The sequence below is a fragment of the Rhinoderma darwinii genome, chromosome 1 (genome assembly GCF_050947455.1).
Source record: "Rhinoderma darwinii isolate aRhiDar2 chromosome 1, aRhiDar2.hap1, whole genome shotgun sequence".
NCBI lineage: Eukaryota > Metazoa > Chordata > Amphibia > Anura > Rhinodermatidae > Rhinoderma > Rhinoderma darwinii.
The window spans coordinates 515,754,491-515,778,005 of record NC_134687.1 but is presented as its reverse complement, the minus strand read 5'-3'; positions in this window follow the sequence as shown (position 1 = coordinate 515,778,005).

Genomic DNA, 23,515 nt, shown 5'->3' with positions numbered 1-23,515 from the left:
TCATATATAGATGAGAATCATATATATATATATATATATATACACACACACACACAAACATTTACACACTCATACACACACTTACCTTCTATGTAGGATCTCTCATGCAGTCTCTTGAAGCAGCAGGGGCTTTACAACATGCCCCATCCCAGGACAGCAGATATAACAGGCTGCAGAAGTAGCTGGTCTGTTAGAAGAATAGGGGGACACAGCACACGAGAGGAGGGGGTCAGAGGAGAGGGAAGCAAGGGGACACAGGAGAGGAGGCACAGGAGAGGGAAGCAAGGGGACACAGGAGAGGACTAGACACGGAGCTTCCTCTCTGCAGACGCTGAAGCTGTGAACTCTCCCCTCCCCCTCTTCTCTGCCCCGACTGCTTCAGACGAAAGGGAGGGAGAGGACGTAGCTTGTATTCACAGCAGTCCACCGCTCACCTCATGCGTCTCGTCACTTGCTTGAGGAGAGGACCGCTCCTCCTGCAGACCTGCTCCTCTCTGGTGGCGCGTGCTGTATACAGCGTCAGAGAGGAGCACGTCTGCTAAGTTAAATAATAACCCTCCCCGATCCAGTCCATCTCTGGCTCAAAATGCCGCCCCCCACTTTCAGCTAGGCTGCGCCGCATGAGGCTGTCGGCTCACCTCGCCTCATGGTAGGTGCGGCACTGCTTAAGGCCAAAACAGGCTGTGTCCTTAAGGGGTTAAGGGTGTGCTTATTTATGCAACCATGTTATTTTTGTTCTTTATTTTTATTTTTCCACCCTAAAATAGTTTGTTTTTCAATACAATTGTACAGATTAAAGGTCACATTAAAGGTGACCTTTAAACTCTATTCTACTCTATAATATCCAGATATGGATTTACACATAGCCGATGGTACCCTATCAAGAATTTTTGAAGTATTGAACCATTAACCCCTTTCCGCTTTTGGGCGTGATTGTACGCATGGCCGGCCTTAGCTATGTTCGACCAGTGCGGTCGCACAGGGCGCCAGCCGCCACACTGCAAGCGGGGCGCCAGCGGGTGTGTGTATCCCCGCGCCGTTGCAACTACCAGCGGGGATACACACACTAACTGCAGTCGCCTTTCTGCCCGGGCGCTTCTTCACTTAGTGGCCGTCGCTACCGCTGTAGCAGCCATAGCGGCTGCTAGCGGTGACACCGCTAGCAGCTGCTGCGGCTGCTATAGCGATAGCGACGGCACTATAGCAGAGCAGGGAGGTATCTGTTTACTAGCACCACTGTAGCTCCCTGAAGGAGTGGAATCCCCGTGTGGCCGGGGATTCCGCTCCTGGAGCGCTGCTTGATGTTTCTGTCCATATATGGACAGAGACATCAGGGGAAACTCCTGAAGCAGAATCCCCGGTCACAGCGTTGCAGAGGCTATGACGGGGATTACACTTACAATCGACGGTCATAGCGTCTTCAACGCTGTGACCGGGGATTCCGCTACCGGGGCTGTGTGGCGCTACCCACAAGGGGGCTGTGTGGCGCTACCCACAAGGGGCTGTGTGGTGCTACCTACAAGGGGCTGTGTGGCGCTACCTACAAGGGGCTGTATGGCGCTACCTACAGGGGGATACTGTGATTGGGGGGCTGATGGTCATTTTACTGTGAGTGGGGGGGCTGATGGTCTTCAAGTGGTTTCCGCCTCTGACCTCAAATTAATAGGAGGCAGAAAATACCTGCGGCGCTCGTTTGGAGCTTTTTTTCCTGAGTCATTCGCTTCAACAGCTTAAAGAGGCTCTGTCACCACATTATAAGTGCCCTATATTGTACATCATGTGATCGCCGCTGTAATGTAGATTACAGCAGTGTTTTTTATTTAGAAAACGATCATTTTTTACGGAGTTATGACCTATATTAGCTTTATGCTAATGAGTTTCTCAATGGACAACTGGGCGTGTTTTACTATATGGCCAAGTGGGCGTTGTGAAGAGAAGTGTATGACGCTGACCAATCACTGACCAATCAGCGTCATACACTTCTCTCCATTCATTTACACAGCACCAGCGATATAGCTATATCGCTATGTGCTGCCACATAAACACACTATAACATTACTGCAGTGTCATGACAATGAATATACATTACCTCCAGCCAGGATGTGATGTGTATTCAGACTATAGTCACTTCTCTGCACTTCTCTGTGATTAACAGCACAGCGAGATCTCGCTGTAAATGACCGCTGACAGCGTAATCTCGCGAGATTACGCCTGCTGTGCTGTAAATCACAGAGAAGTGGTCAGGATTCTGAATACACATCACGTCCTGGCTGGAGGTAATGTATATTCATTGTCCGGACACTGCAGTAACATTATACTGTGTTTATGTGGCAGCACATAGCGATATAGCTATATCGCTATCTGCAGTGTAAATGAGTGGAGAGAAGTGTATGACGCTGATTGGTCGCTGATTGGTCAGCGTCATACAGTTCTCTCCACAATGCCCACTTGGTCAAAAGGTAAAACACGCCCAGTTGTCCATTGAGAAACTCATTAGCATAAAGCTAAAATAGGTCATAACTCCGTCAAAAATGATTGTTTTTCAAAAGAAAAAAACACTGCTGTAATCTACATTACAGCGCCGATCAAATTATGTACAAGACAGGCCACTTATAATGTGGTGACAGAGACTCTTTAAGAAAAAACACACAAAAAAGGTCACACAACGCTGTCAGTTGCTGAAGGAATTTTGAGTCCGATTTTTTTTTGCCTTACAAAAAACGTGTGTGAACAGACCCTACGAGTGCAGTGCCGTTTTCTATCTTTCTCAAAACAATTTTTGGTAGGGGGGCCCTGAGGAAATGTTATTTTTCCAGTGCTGCCTCGAGTCCGAAAAGGTTGGGAAACTCTGTACTAGGCTACAGTATCACGCCGTGGAGCAGCTCAGTTCGTCATGGGAGCGGGGCCTAGGTGAGTACAATTTTTGTTTTTGTTTGGGGGCACTGTCTACAAGGGGGAGGTGGGGGACTGAATGGCACTGTCTACAAGGGGGAGGTGGGGGGGCTGTATGGCACTGTCTACAAGGGAGAGGTGGGAGACTGTATGGCACTGTCTACAAAACGATCTACAAAACGATCTACAAAAAGAAGGTGGGGATTATGGCACTGTCTACAGGGAGGGTATATGGCAAAATCTACAGGGGTCACTATACTGTGTGGGGGCCACTGAGCGGACATTATACTGTGTAGGGGTACTATAGGTGGCATAATACTGTGGGCAAAATTAGAGGACAAAATACTGTGTCCTTGAAGGGGTTGTAATATATTATATTATTAAATATTATTATTATTATACTGTATGGGGGCACTAAAGGGACATTATCATTTTTTTATGGGGCTTCTTTTTTTTTAATGATGGGTTGGGGCGCCGAAAGATCATTTCACACAGGGCGCCATCTATCCTAGGGGCGGCCCTGACTGTACGTCCAAATTCAAAATGCTTTTCCGCACACGGGCGTACAGTCACGCCCTGTAGATGAAGCCGGCAAAGGAGCTGTGCGCGCTTCATCTTCAGCGGCTGTCAGCTGTTACCGCCGATCGCAGCCATTTAACCCCTTCAATGCGGCTGTCAATGGCATCCGCCGCATTGAAGTGGTTGAGCTCCCTCTGTACCCCCCCTGCCCCCCCACGATGGATTGCGGATGCCGATGGTTGCTATGGCAACCAGGAAGCCATTGCTAGGCTTCCTGGTTGCCCAGGTACGGTAGCCTATTAGGTCCTGCCCGAGGCAGGACCTAATACGCTAACTGTCAAATGAAGAATGACAGTTACGATACACTGCACTACGTAAGTAGTGCAGTGTATTGTACCGGGGATCAGAAGACCAGATCTTCAAGTCCCAGTTCAGTGTATTAAAAAAAATTGAAAAAAGTAAACAAAAATTTGAATGAAAAATAATTAAATAAAAGTTTTAACTAATAAAAACAACAATCGCCCTGTTTCCCTGATCAACTCCTTTTATTATTAGAAAAAAATGAAAACATGAAAAAAAATATATACATAATAGGTATCGCCGCGTTCGGAACGGCCTGGTCTAAAAAAATATCACATTATTTTTACCGCACGGTGAACACCGTAAATTTTTTTAATAAAAAACAATGACAGCATTTTATTTTTTGGTCATCTTGTCTCAAAAAATATATAATAAAAAGTGATCAAAAAGTTGCAAGTAATGCAAAATGGTACTAATAGAAATTACAGTTTGTCGCGCATAAAACAAGCCCTCCCGCAGCGATATCAACTAAAAAATAAAAAATAAAATGGCTATACTAAAACATGATTTTTTTAGAAAAGAGTACTTTTATTGTGGGAACGTAGTGAAACATAAAAAAAACGTTATAAATTTGGTGTCGCTGTAATTGTATCGACCCACAGAATGAAGTTAACATGTTGTTTATACTGCACGGTGAACACTGTAAAAAATAAATTTAAAAAAACGTGCTAGAATTGCTGTTTTTTTTTGGTTTCCTCATTTCCCAAAAAATTGAATAAATAGTGATTAAAAAAGCGCATGTTACCCCAAAATGAAACCAATAAAAATGACAGCTCGTTCCACAAAAAACAAGCCCTCACACAGCTCCGTCAGCGGAAAAATAACACGTTATGACTCTCAAAACGCAATGATGCTAAATGACGGCCTAGACTAATATTTTAGGTCCAGTAGAATTTCACATAATACCTCACATTGTCATTTGCTGGACCCCACAGGTGGACCCCGTAGACGCAGCGGAGATGAGGAAACTTTAAGTCCTTGTGTGGCTTATAGGGCTAGTGAAGAAGTCAAATATAAGGCAATACTGGAGCGCAGATATTTTGTATAATAGCCAAAAACCCGGCCTGTGCATAAAGGATTGGTTCAAAGCGTACCACACCAATCCATGGATTATTCATTCACCCCATTATTACATCATCCTATTATGCCCTGATGCACTCCGCCCAGCTTACATATACCCTGTTGTACTCCGCCCAGTTTACATATGCCCCCACATTATAATCTAAACTACCACTAAAACACCAAGCAAAATCTGCGCTTCAAAAGCCAAATGGAGGTCCAACTGAGCCTGGCAGTGTGCCCAAACTGCAATTTATGACCACATATGGGGTATTACTGTATTCTGGAGAACCCGCTTAACAATTTATGGGATGTGTGTCTACGGTGGTACAAGCTGGGCACAACACATTGGGCACTGAAATGGCATATCTGTGGAAAACGGCAATTTTCAATCTGCAACATTTATTGTTTACTCATTTTTGCAAAACACTTGTGCGGTCTACACCTTTAGATACATTTTTTGAGGGATCTAGTTTCCAAAATGGGGTAATTTTTCAGGGGTACCACTGTACTGGTACCAGGGGCGTAGCTAAAGGCTCATGGGCCTGGGTACAAGAATTCAGCTTGGGCCCCCCTACCCCTCCCCAACACCACCATATTCAGACTCCTGCGCGCGCCTATGCCCAGATGCCTTGCCCAACAGCCCCATTGTATAATGCCCCCACACAGTATAATGCCCCCATAACAGACCCATACCGTATAATGCTCCCCATATCAGCCCCCACAGTATAATGCCCCACATAGCTGCCCCCATACAGTAAAATGCCCCCCATACAGTATAATGCCCCCCATATGAGCTCCCCATACAGTATAATGCCCCCCATACAGTAACATGCCCTTCCATATTAGATTCCCATACAGTATAATGCCCCCCATATCAGCCCCCCATACAGTATAATGCCCCCATATCAGCTCCCCATACAGTATAGTGCCCCCATATCAGCCCCCATACAGTATAATGCCGCCCATATAAGCTACCAATACAGTATAGTGCCCCCATATAGTATAATGCCCCCCATATCCGCTCCCCATACAGTATAATGCCCCTCCATATCAGCCCCCTATACAGTATAATGCCCCACCATATCAGCTCCCATACAGTATAATGCCTCCATATCAGCTCCCCATACAGTATAATGCCCCTCCATATCAGCCCCCCATACAGTATAATGCCCCTCCATATCAGCTCCCATACAGTATAATGCCCCACATATGAGCTCCCCATACAGTATAATGCCTCCATATCAGCTCCCCATACAGTATAATGCCCCCCATATCAGCTCCCCATACAGTATAATGCCCCCCATATGAGCTCCCTATACAGTATAATGCCCCCCTACAGTATAAGTCCCCCATATCAGCCCCCATGCAGTATAATGCCCCATCTTATCAGCCCACATGCCATATCAGCCCCCCATGCAGTATAATGCCCCTCCATATCAGCCCCCCATACAGTATAATGCCCCCATATGTAAATAATAGAAAAATAGCATAATTACTTACCTATCCCCGTTCCTTCGCCTCCTCCGGTGTGTGCTATGAGTGACTCGGTGCAGACAGTTGCGATGATGTCGCTACATCCCGCCTGCCTGCGTCGAGCCGCTCAGGACACAGTGAATGCTAGAGCAAGACGTCAGCTCCTTGCTCCAGCATTGAAGGGAAACGGGACCACGTAAGTGACTCGCGACCCCCCGGAGGTCTTCACGCGACCACCCAGGGGGACGCGACCCACAGTTTGTAATGTATTGTGTTGTTTTGTGCAGTTTGCGGTGGAGAGAGGAGGGGGGGCTGTAATTTACGAGCTCCCCCCCCTCTCCACCGCAAACAGCACAATACAACACAATACAAGACAACACAACACATTACAAGGCAACACAATACATTACATTACAAGCCAACATAACAAAACACAATACATTACATTACAAGCCAACACAACACAACACAATACATTACAATACAATACAGACTCTGCAGCTCACCTGGAGTCCTCCGCACCGGCTCTTCCACTGCACTTGCTGGAAGACGTGTCACGTGACAACAGGGTCACATGGTACACTAAGTGTACCATGTGACGGTAACTAGGAAGTGCCGGCTTCACAGCACAGAAAATGTATGCTGTATGGCAAACTGGGCCCGTGGGCCCCCCAAGCTTAGGGGCCCGGTCGCAACTGCAACCACTGCAACCCCTATAGCTACGCCACTGACTGGTACTATAGCTCAATGCAACATGGTGTCAAAAAACGAATCTTGTAAAATCTCCACTCCAAATACTAAATGGCGCTCCTTCCCTTTAGAGCCTTGCTGTGTGTCTAAATAGCAGTTTATGACCACGTGTGGGGTAGTTCCCTACTCTGAATAAGTTGCTTTACAAATGTTACAGTGCTTTTTCTCCTTTATTTGTTGAGAAAATGAAACATTTTGAACTAATGCTACGTCTTATTGGAAAATAATGTAATTTTTCATTTTCACTGCCCAGATCTAATAAAATCTATGAGACACCTGTGGGGTCAAAATGCTCACTACCCCGTAGATTAATTCCTCAATGGGTGCAGTTCGCCAAATGGAGTCACTTTTGGGTAGTTTCCACTGTACTGGTACCTAAGGGGCTTTGCAAAAGCGACATGGTGCAGAAAAACCAATCCAGAAAAAATCTGCTCTCCAAAAGCCAAATGGCGCTCCTTCCATTCTGAGCCCTGATGTGTATTCATACAGTGGTTTATTACCACATATGGGGTATTTCCGTACTCTGGAGAAGTTGCTTTACAAATGTTACAGTGCATTTTCTCCTTTATTTGATGAGAAAATGAAACATTTTGACCTAAAGCTACATCTTAGTGGAAAAAAAATATTATATTTTCATGTTTACTGCCCAATTCTAATGAAATCTATGAAACACCTTGGGGGTCAAAATGCTCACTACACCCCTAGTTGAATTCCTCTAGGGGTATAGTTTCCCAAATTGAGTCACTTTTTTGGGGGTTTCCACTGTACTGGTATCATAGGAGCTTTAAAAATGTGACATGGTGCCGAGAAATCAAACCAGCAAAATCTGTACTCCAAAAGCTAAATGGCGTGCCTTCCCTTCCGAGTCCTGACACTTGCCCAAACAGCAGTTTATGACCACATGTTGGGTATTTCCGTACTCTGGAGAAGTTGCTTTACAAATGTTGGGGTGCTTTTCCTCATTTATTTGTTAAAAAAAATTAAAATTCTGAGGTAAAGCTACATCTTATTGGAAAATAATGTAATTTTTCATTTTCACTGCCCAATTCTAATGAAATCTATGAAATAACTGTGTTGTCAAAATGCTCACTACACCCCTAAATGAATTCCTCTAGGGGTATAGTTTCCCAAATGGAGTAACTTTTTGGGGGTTTCCCTTGTTTTTGCACCACAAGACCTCTACTAACCTGACATGGTGCCTGAAATATAATTTAAGAAAAGGAAGGCCGAAAAATCAACTAGGTGCTCCTTTGCTACTGGGGCCTTTGTTTCAGGCCCGTAGCACACTAGGGCCACATGTCAGATATTTCTAAAAACTGCAGAATCAGGGCAATAAATATTCAGTTGTGTTTCCCTGGTATAAACCTTCAGTTTTACAGGAAAAATGGATTAAAATGGAATTTCTGCAAAAAAAAAATGAAATTTGCAAATTTCCCTTTCACATTGCTTTAATTCCTGTGAAACGCATAAAGGGTTAAGAAACTTTCTAAATGCTGTTTTGAATACTTTAAGGGGTGCAGTTTTTAAAATTGTGTGATTTGTGGGGGTTCCTAATATATAAGGCCCTCAAAGCTACTTCAGATCTGAACTGTTCCCTAAAAAAATAAGCTTTTTAAATTTTCTTGAAAATGTGTGAAATTGCTGCTAAACTTATTAGCCTTGTAACGTCCTACAAAAATAAAAGGATGTTCAAAAAATGATGCAAACATAAAGTAGACATATGGGAAATGTTAACTAGTCACTATTTTGTGTGGTATAACTATCTGTCTTACAAGCAGATATATTTGAATTTAGAAAAATGCAAATTTTTGCAAATTTTTTCTAAATTTTGGTGTTTTTCACAACAAATATTTAATTTATTGACCAAATTTTTTCACTAACATAAAGTACAATATGTCACAAGAAAACACTCTCAGAACCGCTTGGATAGGTAAAAGCATTCCAGAGCTATTACCAGCTATTACCCCTTAAGGGGTTAAGGGACTATTGGGGAACATGAGCATGCATAGGGTTAAACATCTACATTGTTTACCTTCAATCCTGTTTTGAACACGATGTGAGTCCAAACGGCCTGGAGCTCCCCAGTGTTACTATGGACGCTTCGGTGTCCGTGCGCGCTGACTGGCTGATACTTTAGAGGCTTGCCACCATCCGGGACGTCAGCTAATGACGTACTTGATGCGGATTGGTTGGCAGGTGTACCCATGTCAGTCGGTGGGAGGGCTTAAGCTTTTAAACATCCGGCGTTTCTCCGGCGTGTGTGCGGCCATTGTATTAGAGCCGTGCACACGCTGGGAGACTTTAAAAAGCACGAAACAGCGCCAACCGGCCATAATATCAACGAAAAATAATCCCTGATTACGTACTCCAAAAACTAGGGATACTGAAACGCTGAAACGCGTTGGATTATATCACTTTTGTCAAGGTTTTCAGAGAGAGCATATACTTGTAATGACGGGGTAGGGAGACAGGTGAGCCCTAATCTACCCGCCACTCAGTCCCTGCCTATTTGCATGGCCCGTCCTAGGCGACAGCGTACAACTGGGCGACGGTCCCTATGCTCAATATGTGCACGACAGACAAACAGACAAGGGTACACAGAAGCTAAGGCAAATGGGGCAGTTGCCCACAGCAACACCGTGAGCAACAGGCGTAGTGAACGAGCCGAGTCAAACCGGGAGTGTATGAGGTACCAAACGCAGAGCAGGAGAGTAGTCAGTAAAGCCAGGGTCAAATTGAAGAGAGGTCAATAATGATAGCAGGAGCAGCAGAGCCAGGAAACAGGAAAGAATCACAGGCAGAGACAAGCTAGAAATGAAGGTATAAATAGACCGAGGGTGGGAGCTAGAACCGTCTGGCCAGGCTGTGATAGGTTCTCCCACTCCTGAGCCTACCAGCCTGAGTGGTAGCAGATCGAGTCACTCTATCAGACTTAGGAGCAGGTGCAGACTGATTAACCACGGGCGTCGACACAGAAGCTGTGTCTGGCAGATCCTTTACAATACTATAAGGAGAGTGCATGATCTGTGGGTGGATATACATCCTAACACCTACTGACGCCTCTCATATCTCTGACCCCTTGCTTGTGCCTGTACTTAGGATATATTGGGCTTAAGAGACAGTTTTTATAATTGAATTAATAAAGAATCAGTATTTTAATAGTTCTTTCAGGCTGTAATAAACTCTAAACTATATGAATGAAACTCTTTAACAATCAAACACAGTGAATACATTTTGGTTCACATTATACTTGGCAAACACATATCTTGTAGTTCATACAAACAGCTCATAACAGCCAAGAGCAGCTGGATATAAGCATAGGTATAGTTATACAAAACTTTCAACAGGTTGCACCTCTCTCCACAAGAATCCTCATGCTATACATTTGATTGGATAAAATTAATCTAAGCCATCAGTGCAGATAGATATTTCAAGACTATGAGTTTGTACTATTCAATATTAGAATGTATGTAATTACATAAAGACACATTAGCAGGAATGTGATAGCTGAAGCTTAGCTGAAATATAAAGAAATCCTATATCTGCTGCTTAATGGCTTGGAATAAATTTGTCTGCCATAAAATATATGAAGGTAAAGACATTAAGGTCCTTCTTTGTCTATTATTATTGCACAAAATGAGCAAGACTAATATGAAAAAGAAACCATAGCTGGAAAAGAAATATATAACTGGATCATTGATTTGGAAATAGTTGGATATATGCTGTTGGCTTTCTAATTATTAGAGTAATATATAAAAATCGAGTAAAAATCCCTAAGGGGATTCATAATTGGTAAGAAAAAAAATTACTTGAAATATCAAATTTGTTCAGTTTCGCTGGCTTGTTACATACATCATGAAGTCATATATTTTAATCAAAACAGTGAAAAGGGGTTTTTCCATAAAGATAAATGATGTTATGTGGCCACAGTTTGTCCTCCTGATTAACTTTTCAACGTACACTTATTAAACACTCATTTCATACCTGTGACCATATAAAAAATGTGTTTGTGTGTCATTGTCACCTTGGTCTTTCTGAAACATGGCAGAGTATATGCAGTTCTTCCACTATTACTTTTGCGCCAAAAACAGCGTTTCACACTACTGCGCCATCACTACTGCGCCCATGTTTAGGCCTAGGGATTGATTAGCATGTAAAGGTACAAGATATTGATATTGATTTACTAAATTTGGTACTTGATGTGTCTCAGCATATAACAGATTTATACAACTGGATCTTATATCTTGAATTTTACACAACTTTTTGAAGTAACTATCTCCAAAAGCAAATCTCCTGGAAGTGCTCAATGTAAAGCTGTTTCTTACTTTTTCAATGACTCAGATTATTAGGTGCATACTAATGGATACTAAAATGGATAAATACTGAGGAGTACATTGTTTGACCGTCATAATGATAGATCTGGCGGTGTCGAAATACAGTGCCAGATATATTAACTGAGGAAGTCATGTTGCCACTGTTTGGAGCTGTTCTTGATACAATGTATGGGCAAGGAGGGGAGCTATGTATGGGCTGCAAGCCAAAAGGAAGGGGGGTGTCAGAAAAGATAAAAGGAACACATTTTTTAATACAAAACAATAGTAAAGTTATTATATCCCCTTCAACATGGCCACATTGCCAAACAAAAATTAAATCCTGAATAAACCCTTCAAAAATAATATTTTCCTATATGATGTACCTATATAAATATATTACAAAATACCAGTTACCTAATATAGAGGTGTTGCTGTTGTTGGTACTGGTTAAAACCCCTCCCTTAAATGGGTTTTCTGAGAATGCAGTGATTTTTATTAAATACATAATAAAACCATGTAGCTAATGAAGGAACTTATCAATAGGAAATGAGTAAAATGATGGTCCTGGCCCCTGTTCAGGTGACACATCGTCCAATGTGATGTCAACTCCAGCAGCTACATTATTTAGTCATGTGACCACATCACCGCCATTCTATTGGTGTACATAACACAGTTAAAATTAAAAAAAGTACAAAGCCTTATAGATATAAATACTGCTGCTGCCATGCAAATCTATCAGCAGACATCGCAAGCTACATTGTTTAATAAACAATAGAGGCTAGGTTATGCTATTGTTACAGATGAATAAAAACAAGAGTAGGCCCCATTCAAATTACGTTTTTGGCTTACGTTTAACGTATATGCCAGGCAAAGCTCTAGTCATATGTGTTAAACGTAGGCTGTGATGGATGCCTAAAAGGGGTGTCTGTCACCCATAGAATATTATAGACTACGTTTGACTTATACGTCATAAACTTTCATGACCTTTTAATGACACATATGTTAAAAGGAAGCCATAACAGCCTATGGGTGATGGTTGTCACTGTTAGGCATCCGTCACAGGCATCTATCACCCCTAGGCTATTATGATATTTATTTAATGCATACGTCAGGAAAAGCTATTGAAAAGCTAATGACGTATATGTTTAACCAATGCCTGTGACGTATATATCATACAGTGGAATACGTCACCCATACAGCCTCAGACTGGCCCACCGGGGGAGAGGAGGATCCTCCGGTGGGCCCAGGCAGCGAGCTTCTTTTATCCGGCAGCAGAGCAGAGAGACATTGTCTTCCTGCCACGCTGCTTACTCTTGTAGGCAGGGCCGACTATAGGGCCCCCTGCTGACTATAGCAGCCATAGTGTCTGCTACGTGTGCCCGAAGCATGTGGAGGGCCACGCCACCCGGCACATAAAAGTTATGTCGCTAGCACCAGAGGGGTCCCCCGGTGCTAGCGACTGCCACATTTACTTGTATCTGCGTCCTCAGGACGCAGATACAATTGAATAGTATAGACTGAAGGTCACGTTATGTATGCAGCCTATAAGACGGAGTCCCTGCACAGGCCGGTGTGATGACGTCGTTGCATCACGCTGGCATACGCAAGGGTTCCGTCTGAGACGGTGAAGCGCTCCGTCCGTTGCGAGAATGAAGCAAGGTAAATACATTTTTGGGGGGGGGGCTGGCTGTGTGGCACTATATACTTGGAGGGCTGTGTGGCACTATATACTTGGGTGGCTGTGTGGCACTATCTACAAGGGGGGCTGTGGGGCACTATCTACTAAGGAGCAGTATGGCACTATCCACTATGGGGGCTGTGTGGCATTATCTACTGGGGGGGGGCTGTGTGGCACCATACAGGGGGAGGATTGTGTGGCACTATCTAGTAGGGAGGGCTGTGTGACACTATACAGGGGGGAGGACTGTGTGGTGCTATCTATGAGGGGGGCTGTGTGGTGCTATTTACTCAGGGGAGGATGTGTGGCACTATTTTGGGGGGTGTGCCACTATCTACTATGGGGTGTGGCACTATCTAATATGGGAGCTGTGTGGCGCTATCTACTGGGGGACAGTGTGGCATTATCTACTTGGGGGGCTGTGCGGTGCTATCTACTAGGAGGGCTGTGTAACAAAATATAGGGAAGAGCTGTATGGCACTATCTACTGGGGGCTGTGTGGCACTATACAGGGGGAGGGCTGTGTGGCACTATCTACTAGGGGGGGTTGTGTGGCACTATACATGGGGAGGACTGTGTGGTGCTATCTACTACAGGGGGCTGTGTGGCACTCTCTATTAGGGGGGCTGTGTGGCACGATCTACAAGAGGGGGCTGTGTGTGGCGCTATCTACAAGAGGAGGGCTGTGTGTGGCACTATCTACAAGAGGGGGCAGTGTGTGGCACTATCTACAAGAGGGAGACTATGTGTGGCATTATCTACTAGAGGGGAACTGTGTGTCGCACTATCTACATGGAGCTGTGTGTGGCACTATTATTATTGTGGGGCCTAAAAGGGGTACTATTATAGTGTGTGGCACCGTGGGGGCATTTTTTCCATCTTGGGCACTATAAATGGTGAGGTTGTTGTAGAGGGTGGGGAGGTGCTAGAAAAGCGAGATTCCAAAGATGTTGCTGTTGCAAATTCTGCGGAGGCGATTCATAGTTGGGAAAAGGCGTCAGGGCAATCTGGGCCGGAAGAAGAAGAAAAGGAAAAGTAAGCGACTCCAATCTGAGAAGACGTCAAAGGTGAGTCACTGGATTTCATTCTATTGTATTAAAGGAGTTTTACCATCTTAGACATTTATGGCAGATCCACAGGAAATGGCAGAAATATCTGATAGATGCGGGCAGGGCCGGCGTCAGCACCCAGCGAACCTGGGCAAGTGCCGAGGCGCACAAACCGTCGGGGGGCCCACTCGGCCGCCAGGTGCTTCCGCTGCCATCAAGGCTCTTCCATGAGGTGAATCCCCGGCAAGATTCTAGCCGGGGATTCTGCTTCTAGAGGGAGCCCTTGTCTAAGGAGCCCCTGTCACTGGGCCCGCGGCATGAGGGGGCCTGCCGTCACACACCCCCCTCATTCCCAGTGGCCCCGCTAGTAGCCGCTATGGCTGCTACAGCAGTAGCGATGCCACATTCAATAATATCTGCGGCATTAGGATGCATATACTATTGAACACTATTGCAGAGCAGGGAGGTGTCTGCCCGCTCTACCATTTACTACGCTACAGACTCCCAGGCAGAGTGTTAGTAGCTGTCACGGTGCGGGATGTGGACCCACTAGGCCGTACCGCGTAGCGGGATAGCAGCTGGCCAAACAGGTTACATAGTTAGTACGGCTGAAAAAAGACACATGTCCATCAAGTTCAACCAAGGGATGGGAAAAGGGAAGGGAAAAATGTATACACATAGGAGCTAATACTTTTTTGTTCTAGGAAATTATCGAACCCTTTTTTAAAACCATCTACTGTCCCTGCTGTGACCAGCTCCTGCGGTAGACTATTCCATAGATTCACAGTTCTCACAGTAAAGAAGGCTTGTAGCCTCTGCAGGTTGAACCTTTTTTTCTCCAGATGGAGGGAGTGCCCCCTTGTTTTTTGAGGGGGTTTTACATGGAACAGGACTTCACTATATTTTTTGTATGTGCCATTAATATATTTATATAAATTAATCATGTCCCCCCTTAGTCGTCTTTTTTCAAGGCTAAATAGGTTTAATTCTTTTATCTTTCCTCATAACTTAGATTCTCGATGCGCCTTATTAGCTTCGTTGCTCTTCTTTGTATTTTTTCCAACTCCAGGGCATCCTTTCTATGAACTGGAGCCCACAACTGAACTGCATATACTAGATGAGGCCTCACTAATGCTTTGTAAAGTGTCAATATTACATCCCTGTCCTGCGAGTCCATGCCTCTTTTAATACACGACAATATCCTGCTGGCCTTTGAAGCAGCTGATTGACACTGCATGCTGTTATTTAGTTTATGATTTACAAGTACACCCAGATCCTTCTCATCAAGTGACTCCCCCAGTGTAGCTCCCCCTAGGACATATGATGCATGCAGGTTGTTGGTACCCAGATGCATAACTTTACATTTATCTACATTAGACTTCATTTGTCAACTGGATGCCCAAACACTTAGTTTGTTTAAATCCGCTTGCAATTTCCGAACATCTTCCATAGACTGAACTTAGCTTGGTGTCATCTGCAAAAATAGAAACTGTGCTATTAATCCCATCCTCTATATCATTAATAAATAAGTTGAATAATAGTGGTCCCAGCACGGAACCCTGGGGTACACCACTTATAACTGGGGACCATTCAAAGTAGGAATCATTTACCACAACTCCCTGGATACGGTCCTTGAGCCAATTCTCAATCCAATTACAAACTATATTTTCTAAACCTATAGTCCTTAATTTACCCATTAGACGTCTATGAGGGACAGTGTCAAATGCCTTTGCAAAGTCCAAAAACACTACATCCACAGCGGCCCCTCTGTCTAGGCTTCTGCTCACCTCTTCATAAAAACAGATCAGGTTAGTTTGACAACTTCTGTTCTTAGTAAAAGTGTGCTGGCTGTCACTTCTTATACTATTTTTTTCAAATAATCCTGTATATAGTCCCTCAATAGCCCCTCAAACATTTTCCCCACGATGGATGTTAAGCTTATTGGTCTATAATTACCCGGGGAAGACCTAGAGCCCTTTTTGAAAATAGACACCACATTTGCCTTGTGCTAGTCCCTTGGCACTATACCAGTCACTAGAGAATCTCTGAATGTTATGAAAAGCCGGACAGAAATAACTGAACTAAGCTCTTTAAGAATTCTAGGGTGTATTTAGCTTGGACCATATCTACATTCAGCCAATTCAGTATATCAACTGATATATTAAGCACTGGCACCAGCTACATCAGCTGCTCTTTCTTCAGTTGTATATACAGAGCTAAAGAACCCATTTAGTAACTCTGCCTTCTCTTGATCCCCTGTGACCAACTCCCCATTACTACTATCTAGGGGTCCTACATGTTCAGACCTTGGCTTTTTTTGCATTTATATACTTGAAGAATTTTTTGGGATTTGTTTTACTATCCTTGGCCACCTGCCTTTCATTTTGTATTTTTGCTGATTTTATTACCTTTTAACAGATTTTATTAAGCTCTCTTTATTTTACAAAGGCTACAGCTGTACCCTCAGATTTGTATTTTTAAATGCCATGTTTTGTCATGTCTTGCCCTTTTTACAAAAGGTGTAAGCCATGTGGGATTTAATTTTAGTCGTGTATACTTGGAATAAATTTTGCACTATAATTACTCAAAGTAAATTTCAAAATCTCCCATTTATCATTTGTCCCATTATTTAACATTAGTTCTTCTAGTCTATATCCTGAATTGCAGCCCTCATCCTGGGGAAATCGGCCTTCTTAAAATTAAATGTTTTTGCCCTCCCAGCCTGTGTTTGTTTTTTACAGTATAGGTAAAATATAACTATATTGTGATCACTGTTACAGAGGTTTTCACAAAAATTGACATTCCCAACAAGATCTGCATTATTAGAAATGACCAGATCCAACAGAGCTTCACCTCTAGTCGGGTCTTCTACAAACTGGCCCATAAAAGTTTCCTGCAACAGGTTTAGGAAATGTCTCCCCTTTGCAGTTGAAGCCGAACCATGACACCAATTAATATCCCGGTAATTAAAATCTCCCATTATCACTACTGTACCAGCTTGTGCAGCCCACTCCATCTGTTTATATAGCTGACTTTTCATCTCCTCAGTTATATTGGGCGGTCTATAGATTACACCGAAAGTTATTTTTTTCAGTGATTACCTCTCTTTCTAGTTCCACCCACAAGGTTTCAACCTCCTCACAAGCTTCACCCTCTAATGTCTCTTTCACACTCGCCTTCATATCACTTCTCATATACAGACATACCCCACCGCCTTTCCTATTTGTCCTGTCTTTCCGAAAAAGTGTAAAACCCTGTAGATTTACAGCCCAGTCATCAGAAGTGTCTAGCCATGTTTCAGCAACACCAACTATATCTATATTTTCTTCCAGTATCAAGGCCTCCAGCTCCCCCATTTTGCTTGCTAGACTTCTGGCATTTGTGAACATACACTTTAACATACCTTTCAGTTTTTCACTTTCATTATCAGAAATGTGATTATTTGACATTATTTGGGCATTTTTATTTACACTGCTGTTTTGTAACAAAAGGTTCTCCTTATCCTGTTGTCTAGTCCTCTCGCCACAATCTGTTTCTCCCCCCACCAATAAAGTTTGACCCCTCTCTAACCTGCCTACCCCTTTATTTTCTACATTGACCTCCCTCCTCAGCCCTAGTTTAAATACTCCACCACCCCAGCTAGAATTCTCTCCCCCAGCACAGCGCACCCCCTTCCATTTAGGTGCAAATCATCTGCAGAATACTGTTTGTACCCCAATGAAAAGTCAGCCCAGTGCTCTAGGAACCCAAAGCCTTCTCCTCTACACCAAGACATAAGCCATGCATTTAACTTCCTGAGCTCCCGCTTTCTTTCCTGTGATGCGCATGGCACAGGCAGTATTCCTGAGAATACTAACTTGGAGGTCCTTCCATTCAGCTTGTAGCCTAGTTCTTTAAAATCATTCTTAAGGCTCCTCCACCTACCATTTATTATTTCGTTGGTACCTTCATGGACCACAATAGCTGGATCATCACCAGCCCCTCCCAGCAATTTGTCCACCCATTCCACCACATGCCGAACCCTGGCACCAGGGAGACAGCAAACCATTCGGTTGAGGCGGTCTTGGCAACAAATTATTCTATCCGTCTTCCTGATTATAGAATCCCCTACAACTATCAATTGTCTTGGCTTACCTGCATTACCATCCCACCGACTGCTAGCTGGGCTGTTCTCCCGGCTGTTAGGTAGATCAGTATCCACTAGGGCTCCCATTTCTGAGACCGACACCCTCGCATCATCACCCAACTTGGCAATTTTGCATGGAATATAAAAAACAGGATTGGCCTACCTTTTCTTGGACCCCTTTCTACTGCCCCTAACTACATTACCCAGCTACTTGCCTGATCCTGCTGACCCATGTCTTCACCCTCCAATTTTACCCCACTAACTGCATGCTCCGTGAGCAGCAAGCTCAGCTCAAGATTGTCTATCTTCCTCAGTGTTGCATTCTGCTCCTCCAGATCTCTAATGCGAGCTTCCAGGTGACCAACATGTTCACATCTGCCACAGAGGTATTCACCCTGGAAATCAGGCACCAGTCGTGCATACATATGGCAAACTGTGCACTGAAGAAAACCTCCAATTCTGCTATCCATTATCCCAGTTACAAAAAAAACAAAAACAGTGAACAATTGTTAATGTAAAGGAAAAGAAGAGTACTTACAGGCGCTTTAACTCCTCTTTTTAACTCTGGTTTTGTAACTCCACTTGATATACAAACCACTTGTTTAAGAAGCCCACCAGAGCAAGCTCTCCAGAGTCCTGAGGGCTAATTTATATCACCTGGGACCAGTTAACCCCTCCCCTAGTCAGCTGCTCAGCAGGAAGTAAGCTGCAAAGAAAAAATGGTTTTACATTGTGTCAGTTTTGCAAACTTTTTTTAGCAAGCACTCAATTCATATATCACATACAATAGCCTCCACTTTGTCACACGACACAGCAAGTCAATCCGGTTTTGTAACTCCACTTGATATACAAACCACTTGTTTAACAAGCCCACCAGGGCCAAGGTATATATGCAATGTCTATAGTTCTGAAAGGGTACCTCAGGCAATGTAGACATTAGCGGTGGTTTCAGGCTAAGATGAGGCTCCAGTAGTAGACAGACACCCGGCGGGGTGCGGCACAGTAGATGCAGCGGAGGGCACAACACGACTCCAACTCTTGAAGGCACAGAGGCACGGTAGCACGAGATACAGGGTACAGGCAGCAGGAACGGGAATCACTGGAAAACACTAGGAGACCATTTGCAAGGACAAACTTAAGGTGTCACAACAATGCTCAGGCAATGATTGAGAGGGCAGAGCCCCTTTTATAGTCCAGAGGCATTCTGGGCTAAATGCAGCTATTCTGCAAATGTGAGCGTGCTGGCCCTTTAAGGCCGAGCACGTGTGGGTACTTGCACCCTGTGGGAGACAGTGTCCGAACCAGGAAGTGAGTGCCGGCGTCTCCTAGGAGGGAGATGCCGCCGGGAACTTGCTCGTCCATGGCCGTGGCCGTCAGAGGGTAAGTCAGGACAACGGTCTGCGACCATAGACATTACAGTAGCTAATTGCGCTCTGCCCGGAACTCCAGCTCTGGGAAGCCCCAAATATCACTGTCCATATATGGACAGAATTCTGCTGCAACACCAATAGTAATTATGCCCCAATATATCCCTGGAAAATTGCCATCAAGCATGTAAAATTAGTCTTCTGTTAAGGTCTTTCACAGGGTTTATATGGGATATTCCTTTGTTATTGACAATTGCTTTTGATGCAGGCATCACCTTGCTGGTAGGGTTGCCCAGTTGTGACCACTTTTTAAAGAAACATTTCCAGAATTGGCAATAAAATTCTTGGCAGCTCTCAATTTCTCCTTTTTGGCCCCACTTCCCCCTGAATTCCTAACACTGCTTTTAAAATCATATTCTTTTGATGGCAGCCATAATCGATATTACTCAAAAAAGGAGGTTGACCACCCTTCATTTAGAGCGGTACAATCCACATTAATAAAATTAGAATTCACAGAAAAATTTACGTTTTATTACAGAAGGGAACAATGTGATGAAATACGGAAAACCATGGTCAAACATCACTCGAATCCTAATCTACTATGCTGTATTATGGTTCTACTAACCCTGTATTTATATTGATTGTTACAGTGAAGGAAATAAGTATTTGATCCCTTGCTGATTTTGTAAGTTTGCCCACTGTCAAAGACATGAAGAGTCTAGAATTTTTAGGCTAGGTTAATTTTACCAGTGAGAGATAGATTATATTAAAAAACAAAAAACAAAGTCACATTGTCAAAATTATATATATGTATTTGCATTGCGCACAGAGAAATAAGTATTTGATCCCTTTGGCAAACAAGACTTAATACTTGGTGGCAAAACCCTTGTTGGCAAGCACAGCAGTCAGAAGTTTTTTGTAGTTCATGATGAGGTTTGCACACGTTAGATGGAATTTTGGCCCACTCCTCTTTGCAGATCATCTGTAAATCATTACGATTTCGAGGCTGTCGCTTGGCAACTCGGATCTTCAGCTCCCTCCATAAGTTTTCGATGGGATTAAGGTCTGGAGACTGGCTAGGCCACTCCATGACCTTAATGTGCTTCTTTTTGAGCCTCTCCTTTGTTGCCTTGGCTGTATGTTTCGGGTCATTGTCGTGCTGGAAGACCCAGCCATGGGCCATTTTTAATGTCCTGGTGGAGGGAAGGAGGTTGTCACTCAGGATTTGACGGTACATGGCTCCATCCATTCTCCCATTGATGCGGTGAAGTAGTCCTGTGCCCTTAGCAGAGAAACACCCCCAAAACATAATGTTTCCACCTCCATGCTTGACAGTGGGGACGGTGTTCTTTGGGTCATAGGCAGCATTTCTCTTCCTCCAAACACGTCGAGTTGAGTTAATGCCAAAGAGCTCAATTTTAGTCTCATCTGACCACAGCACCTTCTCCCAATCACTCTCAGAATCATCCAGATGTTCATTTGCAAACTTCAGACGGGCCTGTACATGTGCCTTCTTGAGCAGGGGGACCTTGCGGGCACTGCAGGATTTTAATCCATTACGGTGTAATGTGTTACCAATGGTTTTCTTGGTGACTGTGGTCCCAGCTGCCTTGAGATCATTAACAAGTTCCCCCTGTGTAGTTTTCGGCTGAGCTCTCACCTTCCTCAAGATCAAGGATACCCCACGAGGTGAGATTTTGCATGGAGCCCCAGATCGATGTCGATTGACAGTCATTTTGTATGTCTTACATTTTCTTACTATTGCACCAACAGTTGTCTCCTTCTCACCCAGCGTCTTACTTATGGTTTTGTAGCCCATTCCAGCTTTGTGCAGGTCTATGATCTTGTCCCTGACATCCTTAGAAAGCTCTTTGGTCTTGCCCATGTTGTAGAGGTTAGAGTCAGACTGATTAATTGAGTCTGTGGACAGGAGTCTTTTATACAGGTGACCATTTAAGACAGCTGTCTTTAATGCAGGCACCAAGTTGATTTGGAGCGTGTAACTGGTCTGGAGGAGGCTGAACTCTTAATGGTTGGTAGGGGATCAAATACTTATTTCTCTGTGCACAATGCAAATAAATATATATAATTTTGACTATGAGATTTTCTGTTTTTTTAAAAATATAATCTATCTCTCACTGGTAAAATTAACCTAGCCTAAAAATTCTAGACTGTTCATGTCGTTGATAGTGGGCAAACTTACAAAACCAGAAAGGGATCAAATACTTATTTCCTTCACTGTACATGTACTTTTGCACCCTGGACTGTAAGTTCTACTTTTTCTTACTGTTACTATGCTCCCCTTCATGGGATTGTTAATTTCTGTATGTGCAATCACTTGCTTATCATTCAATGTACGGATTTTAAATTAAAAATGAATCTTTCCAATGAAAATTAGATTCTGGTACATACGTAAATACATCTAACATAAATACATAGCGATATTAAGAAAGCAGAATCCTTCTTTAGAAATGAGTAATGTTCTTCAGAAGAGTCACTTGAATGATTTTGTTTTATCAAGTCTGGCATAGGCAATGTTCTGTGTTTTATTATTTAGATTATGTATATGTGTGCTCAGTAATGGAAGAGCATCGATTAAACTATTCATGAATGAGAACTTTAAATAGTCCTTGAAAAGAATTCAATCCAACACCAGCAGTCAGACTGCAATTATAACAGCTGGAACTTAATTATGTTAAATGTATTATTAATTGAAAGCTGTCCTAGAGATAATTTAATATTGAGAACAAAGTATTGAAGACGCAGAAAATAATTTCTCTCTCCAAAATAGTGACAACCTGTCAAGTTAAGATCCAAAACAACAAAAGGATGGAAAATTAAGGGAGTTTAAAACATTTGTCTGAATAGCAATCTTACATTAATAGGTTGTACCTTTTAACCATATCAGGATTGAAGAGTATGTGCACCTTTATGCATCTAAAATAAAAAAAGAAGAATCTCTACAGATATTCTTGAAAATATACTACCGTTTGGTGTATACAGCTCCTATGCAAACTTATGTGCACCAGGTTGATGTTGCTGCAATTCCATGTTACAAACTACAAAAGACAACCATGTGTGTTTTTTTTATCTTGGTGTCATATATTCCTCCCCTGCTTCTTGACAGCATACCACAGTAGAGGTCCCTGTGGTCAGTGAAGGTCAATATTATTCACTGCATTTTACTTATCCATGGGGAGACTTCTGAGCTGTATTTACCGAAATCACAGCTTACACAAGCATGCCAGTGTAAGATAAAAAGAAGACATAGGCTAGAGCATTGGGAGAAGGGAAAGGTGAGATAATCAGGCTTGAGAGGAAATGCCCACTGAGCTCACAGCTGTCTGCTCCACAACTAGGCTGGGTTCACACGACCTATTTTCAGGCGTAAACGAGGCGTATTATGCCTCCATTTACGCCTGAAAATAGGGCTACAATACGTCGGCAAACATCTGCCCATTCATTTGAATGGGTTTGCCGACGTACTGTGCAGACGACCTGTCATTTACGCGACGTCGTTTCACAGCTGTCAAACGACGACGCGTATATTGAATGCCTCGGCAAAGAAGTGCAGGGCACTTCTTTGCAAGGTAATTTGAGCCGTTCTTCATTGAAGTCAATGAAGAGCAGCTCAAGATTTACAAGCGTCACAGACGCCTCGCATAATGCGAGGAGGAGCTTTTACGTCTGAAACGAGGCAGCTGTTTTCTCTTTCAGACGTAAAAGCCTCTCATCGTGTGCACATAACCCTAGGCAACCAGATCTAGAAGGTCTCAGAGTATGTTCACACGCTTAACAAAAAACGTCTGAAAATACGGAGCTGATTTCAGAGAAAACAACCTCTGATTTTCCGGTATTTTTGAAGCTGAAAATGATATTTGGAGCTTTTTTTGAGGCTTCGTTTCAGGCGTTTTTTTGAGGCGTTT